This window comes from Apis dorsata, unplaced genomic scaffold, assembly GCF_000469605.1.
Source record: "Apis dorsata unplaced genomic scaffold, Apis dorsata 1.3 scaffold_44, whole genome shotgun sequence".
Lineage (NCBI taxonomy): Eukaryota > Metazoa > Arthropoda > Insecta > Hymenoptera > Apidae > Apis > Apis dorsata.
Window position 1 is genome coordinate 2,501,994 of NW_006263346.1, and position 12,284 is coordinate 2,514,277.

Below are 12,284 nucleotides of genomic sequence, written 5' to 3' on the forward strand. Positions count from 1 at the left end.
TCTCTCTTGTTCCGGAAATTCGCCTAGGGCGAAGCCTGGGCGGTTCCATTGGCTAAATAACTTCGAGAAGGCAGGTGGACCGAGGATAGGTACACGCACACCGATAAAAGTGGTACTCGCGTGTAGTTGGAGAACAGCCGGGAGGGAATGAGAGAAGGAAAGGAGGAAGGGAAAAGGAGGAAGAATCGAAGAAAGACACGTTGTTGAAAGAGAAGGAAACAACGTCGTCGACGACGATCTGGACGAGGATGAGGACCAAGTCGAAGACGACGACGAAGGAGGAAGAGGAGGAGAAGAAGAAGAAGAAGAAGACGAAGAAGTAGAAGGTTGCCCCTCGTGGTCGAAGAAGGTGGCTGCTAACTCGATGCTGGTACCAATGGTTGTGTAGTGGTTCTGGATGGAGGAAGAGAAGGTGGGGCGTGGGTCGCAGACAGTTGAAGGGCCGCGGCCAAGGTGAGGTGAGACGGAGAGAAAAGTGAATGAAAGAGAAAGAAGAGTGAAAGAGAGTGCATCGAGGAGAACGCAAGGCGCCTTTTGCCTTTGTCTGCCTCTATCGAAGGGACAAGAAGGAACGAAAGAGAGGATCGACCCGATCCTTTCTTCCTCGTCGTCGAATTCTTCTTCTCCGTCTTTTTGTTCGCCTCCTTTCTCTTCTTTTCCTTCTTTTTGCACGCATCGCGAAATCGCAGAGGACGAAAAGGAAGTAATAGGTTCGGCAGAACGTTCGACTTTGGGTCGGGATGAATTGTGATACGAATCGTCCGGATAACTCGTCACGATCGGAAACAGCGTTTCGATTTAATCTTCCGTCACGCAATTTCCATCTTAGGGAAACAACGAAGTCGGATTCGAGAGAAGATAGTTCTGAAAAGCGCGTTAAAAATGAGATAAGCAAGCAAAAACTGTGATCGACCGCGTTGCTTCGCGTGCACGCCCGCGATAACATTACGGTGGATCGCAAAACCGGGTTCGTTATTCCGTTGATTTCTTTCTTATTCATTCAAGGTGCCATTCACGTAGCCGATGCACGTGAAGCACGTGGCCTGCTCTCCGTTCGAGTACAATGACGAGCAAAGCCCTCTCCGGAAAGGAGTTTGGACCTTCTATTCCCACGATACGTCACTCTCTTTCTCTCCTTCTCTCGAATGATGTTGCTGAAATCTGCAGCAGCCGTAGCAGCAGCGGCAGCGGCAGCGGTGGCGGCGGCACGTCTCTTTCCCTCTAGAGGCTGCAGGATCAATAGTTACTCGCCTCTATAACCGGCAGCTGCATTATACACGCTGCTTCAGAAACTAGTGGTCATAGTGTATGGTTCACGTACAACGTTATCGACAGATTTGCAATATCTATTACATGATGAAGTTGCCAAGCTCGTTACCTCGATACGATTGCCATTATGCAGGGATTACGCATGTGGATTGATCAGTATCAAAAATTCTTCGTCGTTTGTGAAACTATTCTCAACATTCTCCGTTTTGTTTCAACTTCCGTCAGATTGAGATGTACGTTGATGATGACTTCAAACGTTTTGACTTTCAGAAGAGAGAATATTTATTCTCTTGGCGGAAAATCCTACAGAATTATCGTACTTCTTGGAAACACGCGAGGTTGCATTTTTGAACGGGCGGAGGAGAAGGGAAAAAGAATCGTACAAGAGGGACAGGAACTCGGGGAGCCATCTGCTCGTCTTTTGCTTTAATTACAGCCACCAAATGCCTCGCCCGAGAGGCACTCGTCGTTTCCTCGGCGACTCGCCGACGACCGTGGGCGATATCGACATAAGTCGACCCGAAAAGAACGACGAGGAATTGGAATCGTTCGTTTAAACAGCTGCGAAAGTTGGTGGACCAAAATGCTGGAAGCTTCTTTTTTAAATATCCTATATAACGTGCAAACATAACCAATGAACAAGTCTAGGCTAATATTATTTATAATATTCATTCACAAATATTTCAAAATCTATATTTATTAATAATCTTGTATAGTTAATTAAACTTAGATATTTAAAAGCTCTATTGTACTACTACGAAAAAATTTTACCGTTTTAATTAAAAAAAAAAAGAGGGAATAGATCTGAAGCATTCCATTAATGAATTGACAAGATCCTGTAATATGTCAGAATTGTTCAATATATCGATAATCCATTCTAAACCGGAAAACGAGCATTCCATTACATAGAAAAGCTTCAATTACCATACCGTTGATTATAGGGAATGAATATGAAACAATGTTCAGGTAGAAAAAAATCGGTCGCTACATCGTGGTAAGTTTATTTAGGATTCGTGGGCCCTTAAGTAGCGGTACCCTTTGGCATCTCTGGACATTCGTGCGTCGGTACGTCCGCTCGTGGGGCACGAGCCGCGCGGATATCACGAGTTTCTCAGGCAGGTCAGTGAAACTGCGCCGTCAAGTTGAAGGCCAACACCCCCACAATGCAACGGCCGAGTACCACCGCTTGCCCCACCATCGTCCGATCCTCAACCACTTTATTCTCTCCTCCCTTTCCGCGCCATATCGTCCCTTCCTTGTCACATCGCCTCACGGTCTTCCCCTTTCCCCCACATAGTGACCAAGTCGCTAGAACATCCGAGGAAACTCCAATAACATCGATAAACTCTATGAGTAGTTAACTCAGTAGTCCGCGACGGAGACTAAGCAAAAAACTAGTAAAAAACTACGTCAATCGTATGACGGACTTTTATTTATTTCTTCCAATCTTTTTCTTTTATATTTAGAACTAATTATAAATTTCATAACAAAAATAGAATTAAAGTCGCAGATTATTTTGAAAAATTAACAATATAGATTAAAAACGCGGTTATATATAAATATAAATAAATTAGAAAAATTTTGAATTGAAGAAACAAATGTACGAAGTTTCATCGTGATCGACGTGCAACGTGTTCGAATGTACGGTCATGGTGATACTCACTAGCTTCCAGGAAAACCAGTCACCGATTGGCCGGACGCAGCACCAATCATAGAAGCCCTTTGAAAGTGAGCATTGGCTCGCGAGCTAGGTAGAAACGAGACGTGGTCACTCGTACGCCGACCACCGAGTCGTGCGGATGCATTGTACAGGTGCATGTGCACATTCTTCCTTCTATTTTCCTGTCTTTCCTTTCGCCTTTCTTTCTCTGTCTCTTATACGTTTTCCTTTATCTCCCTCTCTGACCTCTCTCGAAGGCCAGAAATTCCAACCTCTTCTCGAAATAGATCGATGACACTCGTCCGAACAATCTCGCGCGTATGCACGCGTCGCTTCACTGCGTATGTGTGATTCGCGCACACGCACTTACGTTCGTATCTATTCACTTCATATGTATCCGTACACGATCTATAGATGTATCTATATATACATATACATGGTATCCACATGTGTGAATATAACATATATATACATTCTCGGGGCCGATGTCTCTGAAATAACCGAGCGAAGCACACTCGTCGGACAGGGGAATAAGGTGCAATGCACGCACCCGTTCACTGTGGCCTCTCTTTCTCGCTTTCTCTCCTACCCTCCCACCGCTAATGTCTCTCTTTCTGTCACGTTTCCCTCTTTCTTCGCCTACCGACTCTTTTTCTCTTTCTCTAGCACAAGCGTTGCAACTGCAGTTGCATCCGACAGTGTCTCGAATGGCAGTGGGGGTCACACTATATTAAGATTGAACTCCACTGACACGGCCGCCCAACTGCGTTCATTCTCCTCCTACTCTTTCTTCTTTCTCTTTCTTTTTCTTTCTCTCTTTCTCTCTCTCTCTCTCTCTCTCTCTCTCTCTCTCTCTCTCTCTTTCTGTTTCTGTTCCGTCACCAGTCTTTCTTTCTTCTCCCTTTCTTTCCATCCGCACACGTTCAGCTTATCTTTCTCTTCCACTCTTTCTCTTTCTCTATGCCCAATGCTTCTTTCTCCTTTATTCTCTTTCTCTCTTCACTCTACTCGATACGTCCGCTATCCGGCCCGATACGCGACGATTGGTGTGTGTTTCGTGTTCCATAGAGAATATTCTGAGCACACATATACACATATTGTAGGATACATTGTGCGCCGTCTCAAGTCTCGCGATAGAAAAATCAGATTACGAAAGACCGTTGATTTTCTAGACCGCGGGAACGTGTTACGTGTCGTCGGAAAGAGTACGAAAGAAATGGCCAAGCTCTCGGTCATGTTACGATGAAGGACGCGGTATTTATTCGACGACGAAGGGATTCGTAGATATGCACGAGTAATAAAGACGATATGGAAACCACATTCCAATAAAAATCACTTAGAAAAATCGTATTATTCTTTCTTTCTATTTATCACTACACTTTACACGAAAAATTCACATTGATTTCTCTATCTTGAATACGTTTTTCGTCAAAATAGGATTCGATCATTATTTAATGCGTTATATCGAAAAGATACAAACAATCCATCTTTACAATCGTTTAGTCTGTTTATAACACTTATGAATATCTATGTTCATCGCCATCAAAGGACACTTATAGCTCGAACAATACGAAATAAAACTTGAATATTCCTTTTCGTAAACTTTACACAAAATGGCTTCTCATGGTCAAATTGGTTTTCTCGCTTCTCGACCGCAGTGCGCACCATTGTTGGCGGCCAATTATCGTACTACGCTGGACAACAGTTAAAGCTGAAACCAATATGGAAGAATGTTGCAAAATAACGAGGCACGCTTAACCCATGGCCGATGATTCATTATTGGTTCATGGGTAAGTGTCATGTATATGGTCTACGAGACTTACGCGGACAGCACGGTTCAGTTATAATTACACGATATTGGATGTCACGATATTAATGAGCGAATATAATGGGACGTGCTGCCCACCGTGGAAGTCAGCCACTTCGTCCAACGAGTGGCTCTCTCGATCGTTCTCGAGAGAAACCGAAGGGTGAGTCATTCCTCGATCGACCTACCTCAAACCTTTCTCAACCGGACGAGCGGAGACATGTGCTTCTCCGTCTCTTTCCCTTTCTCTGTCTTCGAGAAAACAGGTAGCTTCATTACGCGCCCAACGGCCATATTAGATTTTCTCCTGTGCTTTTGCTCGTTCCGCCACCTATCTTCTCCGTTGTTTGTCACGAATATAACTGCGCACAATCGTGTTCGATACTTTTGTTCACGAATCGAACAAATCGAGACGACGTTGAGTAGATTACCTTGTATATGTTTTCATTGAAATACGAAACTAAGGACAGTGATGATTGTATGTGTATTTAACTTGTCAAGAAGTATTTATTGACCGACAAATACACATGTTTCGTGTTTGCGGAATGATTTAGTAGTTACTTCGTTACTGGAAATATTTTTCAAAATATCATGAGAATTCAAGCAAATATTAATTTCAAACAATTTTAATATATACGTGCATCATACATATAAAGGAAGTTAAATAAGTATGTTAAAAATATAAATTTTCCAAGAATTATTGTACAAAAAAAGAATGACAAACTAGATACATTTCTAATCATATTTTGAACAAAATTTTATAAAAAAGAATATCATTTTTTCGCAAAACGAAATCATATTAATATTCTAATTGCATCAATTAATTACATTATCTTTCTGAATTTCAATATTTTTTTTTCAGCATGTACAATGTTAGGTTAGGATACGATCGTCGCAAAGCCGGGATAAATCGATTACAACCGAACATCGACGAAACTATCCCCTGACCTGGAAGAAGGGTGGGAAATGTGCTCAACCCCCAGACTCATGGGTATATCCCATCAGCTGTGCCTCCAGCTGTAGGCCACTTCGAATGCAAAAAAGCACGTCGTCAAGGGGCGAGAACCGTGGTTCGAGCGTGTATCGATCAAAGGCTAGTCTCTCTTTTCTCTTTTTCTCTTTCTCTCACTATTTTCTCTCTGCATATGAGATTCGTTCTCGAGGAAGCAAATAAAATGGCGCGAAACAAGTCATCTTCTCTTTTGATTTAAACATTAGTCAACGCTTAGTTTTTTCCTTATTTTTCGATCTATATCGTAGACTTTTTTCGTTTTTTATCCCGATATCTCATACCCATCTATCCGACAATATACCCCTATTTTCATTGGATCTGTCTTGAAGAAACCGATGAAATTCAACACTATGAAACGACGTTCTCATCGTGGAAGATTCAAAATGAGATGCTTTTTCTTTATGTGACGCGACCTGCTGTTTCGTTTTTATTCCTTTTCGCTTTGTTACTCGAACCTATTCTAAGTAATTTTTATGTACACAGGTTGATGAATAAGGGGTGCATATGCAGTACATCTGACGAGATGTTCAACCCTCTGGGAACGCAAATCCATCAAAGGTAATGTATCGGTGAATAGAACAGATACATATTCAAGGAAGATTGACGAGGAACGTATGATTCGAATAATATTTGTTTAATTTATTTTTTCATGAAATGCTAAATGTAATGTATGTATGAATGGTTGATTGAAACTGAAAATATTATCAATGAGGATACTTATAACTTTGTGTATGCGATACAAAGTTATGATTTTAAAGAATAAAATGTGTTTATGTAAAGACAATTGAAAGAATATTCTTTTCAATTGAGTATGTCAAAAAAAAGGAAGCATCGATGCATAGATAAGATATTTTACCGAATGGTTACTGAATATCTAACTTATATAATGTGTTAGAGCTTTTAAGATATTGGATACCTGATTGACATCGAGTCATAAAGTAATTCGATTGGATGACTTTCAAATTATTTGAGCAACTTAGTCGGATAGCTTTCATAATGCACGTATTATTACGTCAATCTTCAGTGAATGTAACTAATAAAACTATTAAATATTCTGAAACCGGTAGATAATATTAAGAGACGAATGATTCATTCAATTTTAATTTCTTCATGATCTAAGTTTTACCATTTGATCATTCATTTTTTAATAATTCTGACGACATAAAGTAAGATTTAATATTGCGTTTTAAAAATCGCAAAAAAAAAATCGAAAATAGAAATTTTTTTTAATTGCTATTTTCATTTCTAGTTAACTATCTGCCGATTTTCTAATCTTTACCTAATTTCCAATTTCGAATCTAACTAACTAATCTTTCATTAATTTCATATTCTTTGAATTCTAATTTCTTAATTTACTGATAGTTCTAATTTTTCATTTTCTAGCTTCATAATTTCATTACTATCTTCTCTATCTCAATTCATTAAATTTCTAATAAACAATTGAAAATTTGTTTTTATTTAAATTCCTAAAATTCTTCTATCCTCTTAATTAATCAACGATCCTAATTCTAACCAACAAATAATCCTCTATAACTTTACTATCTTGACAAATCAATCCACCCAAATGATAGTAACCAACATTTGATGGACTCGTTTAAAGTAAACAACTTTTCCAATGCGCGAGAAGTTCGCGTTACGCGTAATGTGCCTAACGTGCGCCTCGGACAACGCGTTGATATGCGCGCCGCGTATACGTGTCGCCGGTAAAAAGCGCGTGCGACTTATACGCGATCGACAAACATAGAAATTACGGATATAAATCGAGCACGGAGCGATTCCACGCAAACGGTTGGGACACGAAGCAAGAAAACATCGACGCGTATTCATTCGTCTGTTCGTCGAGCAGAAATTACGCTCGAGGAGGAGGCGAAGAGGCCACGAGCGCGGTGGATTTTAGATGCGTTCCCTGATCGCATGCTTCGGCTAGAGAAAACTGCGCGTAACCTGAACGAAGGGAAGTCCAGCCGGTATACGGCGCACGTAAAACGTACGCACGCGATTTCCTGAGAGGCGAGCATGCGCAAAAACCGTGAGGAGCTCCGTGTAATTTGTATACGCCAAGTTTACGTTGAAACGCGATAAAAAGTGCCGCGTAATTTACGCGGCGAGGTTATTCTGCCAACGTTGGGATTAATCGTTGGTTTTGCCTGGCTACCCACGTTACTTACACCCGCCAACGTGTATCCTTCGATGAATTCCCTGTTTCGATTACTACTCGACGCGTCATTCGTTCGGCGTGAACACTAAGGTGGCATATTTCACAGCTTGGAATTAGGTGGACGGTTAACTGAAGTGGAAATGCGCGGGAAATTTTTTTTTTTTAATTGTTTAGTATTTAAAAGATTATGAATTTATAAATTTTTTTTTTATTATATTATGTATTTACGAAATTTACTGTATATCGATAAGTCCTATAACTACAATATCGACGTATCTTACTTTATATGCTAACCTAAAAAATTTACATCTATGGAGATATTTTCTGTAATTTGTGACTAGAATCGTGAATAGAATAACTAAATTTTTGATTAACAAAAATTACTTGTCAAAATATTATATATAAAAAATTCAATATTGTTTCACAAAATTGGCTATATCAAAAACTTTCAACCAAAAAGCGAAAATTTCCCAACTGTCAACATCAAAAATGTCATCAAGATATCAATCCTACTATCGATTGAAACCATAATATATAACCACGTTATCTCGCGACTAAACTATACTTTACTGCGTTATACCATATAAGTCCGACCTACCACGCCAGACACGCCTATACAACGGTATATAGAAATTTATACGACACGAACAAAAGTTACTGGCTGTATGCTGACGCAACTTTCCCTCCACCGGTGGCAAAAATACTCGAGGTAACGAAAATTAATTTCCTGCAAGATTTCGAGAGACGCAGGAGGCCTCGATTGAACGTAGAGAAACATTCCTGCGAATCAGCGGTGATGACGATTCCTCGTGACAGGTCTGCTGCAATTTACAACAATGTTCTCGTCGTGAAACCACCTCTGTCATTTACCTGATGCTGAATGTCAGATATCCCGATTGCGGAATACCGATATCAACGCGACAGGGATATTTCGAGTTCGAGGTAAAAAAGAAAAAACTCGGATGGCACCTCGCACGGGTCACGTGGACCGAGAATTTCCCGCGAGTCAAGACTCGAAACTCGTTTGAAACTTCGCGTCGAGGGATTCCTGCCATTACACGGCCAATTGTCTGACGAGATCACGTGTGAAAATGGAGATGACGGACAGAAGAAATAGACTGACAACGAACGGGTAGACACCTTCGTCACGACGCGGTTGACTCAGCGCGACTCGTTTTGTCCCTCGACCCGACTCTCCTCTCAACTATGTGGAGTGGAGTCGACTCGGCGCATAAATAATCGTGCGAAAAAAAATTCAATCCAAGGGGCGCCTTCGCTCGCGCGACTAGCATTTCCTGTTTCGACCCCCTTAACCACCGATGGGTATAACTAATTACTTTCGCGTCTCTCTTCTCTCTCTGTTTCTTTCTCTAGGCCGCGGCTGCGCTCGTTATTTATGCCCTCGAAACATTGCGCTAATAAATCTGGGGGAGGGTATACGCCAAAGATAATTTGTATCGAAGAAGGGTGGACAGTAAAATACGAGGGTCGTTCGGTAACTAACGGCTGATTCGTTGCTAAATTTTTATCCCCTCGTTAGCCTCGTGTCGAGATCATTTGCCTTTTGCTTTTTTATAAACACAGGAGAATATTTTTCGATATCGTCTTTGCTACTGAAAATATGAAATGATATACTCGATGGAAGATAAAGCGAAGTTGTAACGAAGTTGTTGTAAGAATTTAAGTAAAGCACGCAAAGTTAAGATAAAAAATTTTATCCGTTAATCAACTTTGATACTTTTACTATTCGCTTTATATAAAGTCTTTCTATTATTTTTTTTTTTTAATGCATACTGAAAAAGAAAATTCTTCGGAATTTTGTATGTTATCATGGATATAAATATAACAAATTACAAATGATTGAAACAGATGTTTAAATATTCCAGTTAATATCAAATAGATTGATTAAATGGATTAATCGATGTGCTTTTAATACATTGTGTAAACGAAGTGATGAAATTAATAGGACAACTAATGGAACTAGTTCTTCTTAACAGGTTCGTGTTAAATCTAAGAACTGGTCGCATAGATCGTTAGCAAATGATGATAATTATAACATTATGTATGTATACATATATTTCATCGTATTATACATGCATATGATCAATTGGCGAAAATTAATGTTAATTAAGATTTCTAAAATAGATACGTAATTAATGCGTATACTCGAACAGAAAAAATACAAACACAAACGTATAAATAATTATTAATAACTACTATCATTATCATGGAAAATTAATTCACGTGTTTCAAACATATCACAAACATACACATCGATCATAATTATACTACGTAATCTACATAATAATTTTTAATTCATTTTTTGCGCAATTAGACAAAGGAAGGATAAAAGGAAAAAACAAGGAAATTATAGTGAATTCGTATTCATAAATAAACATGGAGAAGTTGCATTGTCTATACGTATTGTTCGTATCTTTGAAAATAAGAAAATCACAAAATTCGCTATATAAATAATGCATAAACTTCGTGCAATGATTGCGAAAATCGTAAGCACGCGTCAACAATGGGATCGAAGATCGCGATCGGTATTTGGATTCGCCTACTTCGCTACGATTTTGCAAAAATTTCGCCTCGCAAATCGTCCGTATTCTCGGAATCCAGCGACGCTGTTCGTGACCTAATGATGTAGAACGCGATACGCGTCTTATTTTACTTGGAAATCACCCTTAAGCTTGTAGGTACGCCGCAGAATCGGTAATCAGGTACGCAACTACCTGATCGGAACAGGCTTTAATCGCGTGTGTCAAATTAATACTTGTTACATCAGGAAAACCGTAAATAAAATGTTTTCAAGCCAATAGATTTCAATTACTACATTTCCATTCATATTTTTATTCAACGCAAATTTAAAATTGATTGAATTTTTAATTTAAATTCGATTATTTACAGTCATCGTTATCATCATCTGTCGAACGAGAAAAGAAAGCGTTATTCCGTTGTGATAAAGGAACATTGACACAAACATCGAGAATATCTCTCGTACATTTCTTAAACTGGGACGAAATCTGGTGCGAAGTAAAATATTCAAGCATGAATATCGCAAAAGATTGAATTAAATTATCAAGTTTTCTATCGGTATCAACGTGCTCTTATCGACGTGTCAAAATGTATTTCAAAATCAATGGCAGTTTCGAAAGTAATCGTATCCAAAACGAAACGGTAACCCACGTAAACGAGATTTCGATCTTTTGCCGAGGTAGCAGCGAGTTCTTTATTCGTGGAATAAGGCCACGGGCATAATTATGTAACACGAAACTCATTTCTTTCATTTTTTTTCCCCCTCCTCCTCCTCCTCCTCCTCTTTTTTATCATTTTTATTTTTACCCTAAAAAAGATCGAAGGAAGAAAGGTCGACGAAGATCGACGACAAGGCCGTGGCGCAACAATGTGACTTATTACTTTAACGATCGCCCGGTATATATGAATGAGGCGTGCAACGCGGCACGATAGCGGTTATCAGTGGTGCACGGTGGAGGGGAGGTGACGAGTAAGAGGCAACGCGAAACGAACGAAAGCGGAGAAGATGAACGAACGCAGCCGGTGGAACGAAACTCGTGGGCTTTGAACGAATTTACTATCGTAAAAGCACGCCACTATATACTACGCGTCGTCGGCCAGCGTTAACAGTGGAGGAGATTACGTTCGTTGTTCATTCAGTTTCATGCGAACTCGTCGAATATTACGCTTCGTTGATCTCCGCGTTTAAAAATCGCGTTTCCATTTGAATATTTTCAAGATTAGATTAATCCAAAACCGTATAATCGAAAGGTTTAGATAATTATCGGAGATTTTGACGTTTGGTAATTTTTGTTTTAATCGAAGTTTCTAGTGAGTAAATTGAAAAACGAATATTTTTTTTATAAAATATGAACAGGTTAGATTAACCTAACAAAATTGTTGTGCAACTGAAAAGTTTACGTTATAGACGCAATTTTATCGTTCCGGACGATTAGTTTTATGTAATCTTGGTAATTTTAATCACTTTACTAAGTAAATTGAAAAATATATTATAAAATATGAGAGATTAACCTTGTTTTCAGGTAAAAAGTTTACATTATAATCCCAATCTTTTTATTGTTCTAAATGACCAGTTTTATATAATCCTGATAATTTTAATCAACTTACTGAAGCAAATTGAAAACTTTTCAAATAATGAGAAAGGAAGATATCTTCTTATTAAAAAAAAGAGCCATTATAATAAAAATAACATTATGAAAAATAAACGTAGACATATAAAAAAAATAATTCGTTTGTATAAATCACTCACATTTTTCCTCTCTGTAATAATATTCGTGAATACAGTCGCGGTAAATTTGACCTGAAATCTTCGCCTGCAATATATATATATATATATATA

At 39.0% G+C, this 12,284-nt stretch overlaps 1 protein-coding gene and 1 long non-coding RNA gene across 3 annotated transcripts in view; both read right to left on the bottom strand.

Moving 5' to 3' along the window:
* The window catches only part of LOC102670789 (RNA-binding protein MEX3B), a 124,583-nt gene that overhangs the window by 77,603 nt on the left and 34,696 nt on the right, over window positions 1-12,284 (bottom strand). The window lies entirely within an intron of this gene.
* On the bottom strand, window positions 2,255-4,123 carry LOC116186512. The gene is made up of 2 exons (XR_004151514.1): window positions 2,933-4,123; window positions 2,255-2,577 (listed from the first exon to the last, which is right to left on the bottom strand). It is a non-coding gene; the product is annotated as an uncharacterized LOC116186512 (long non-coding RNA).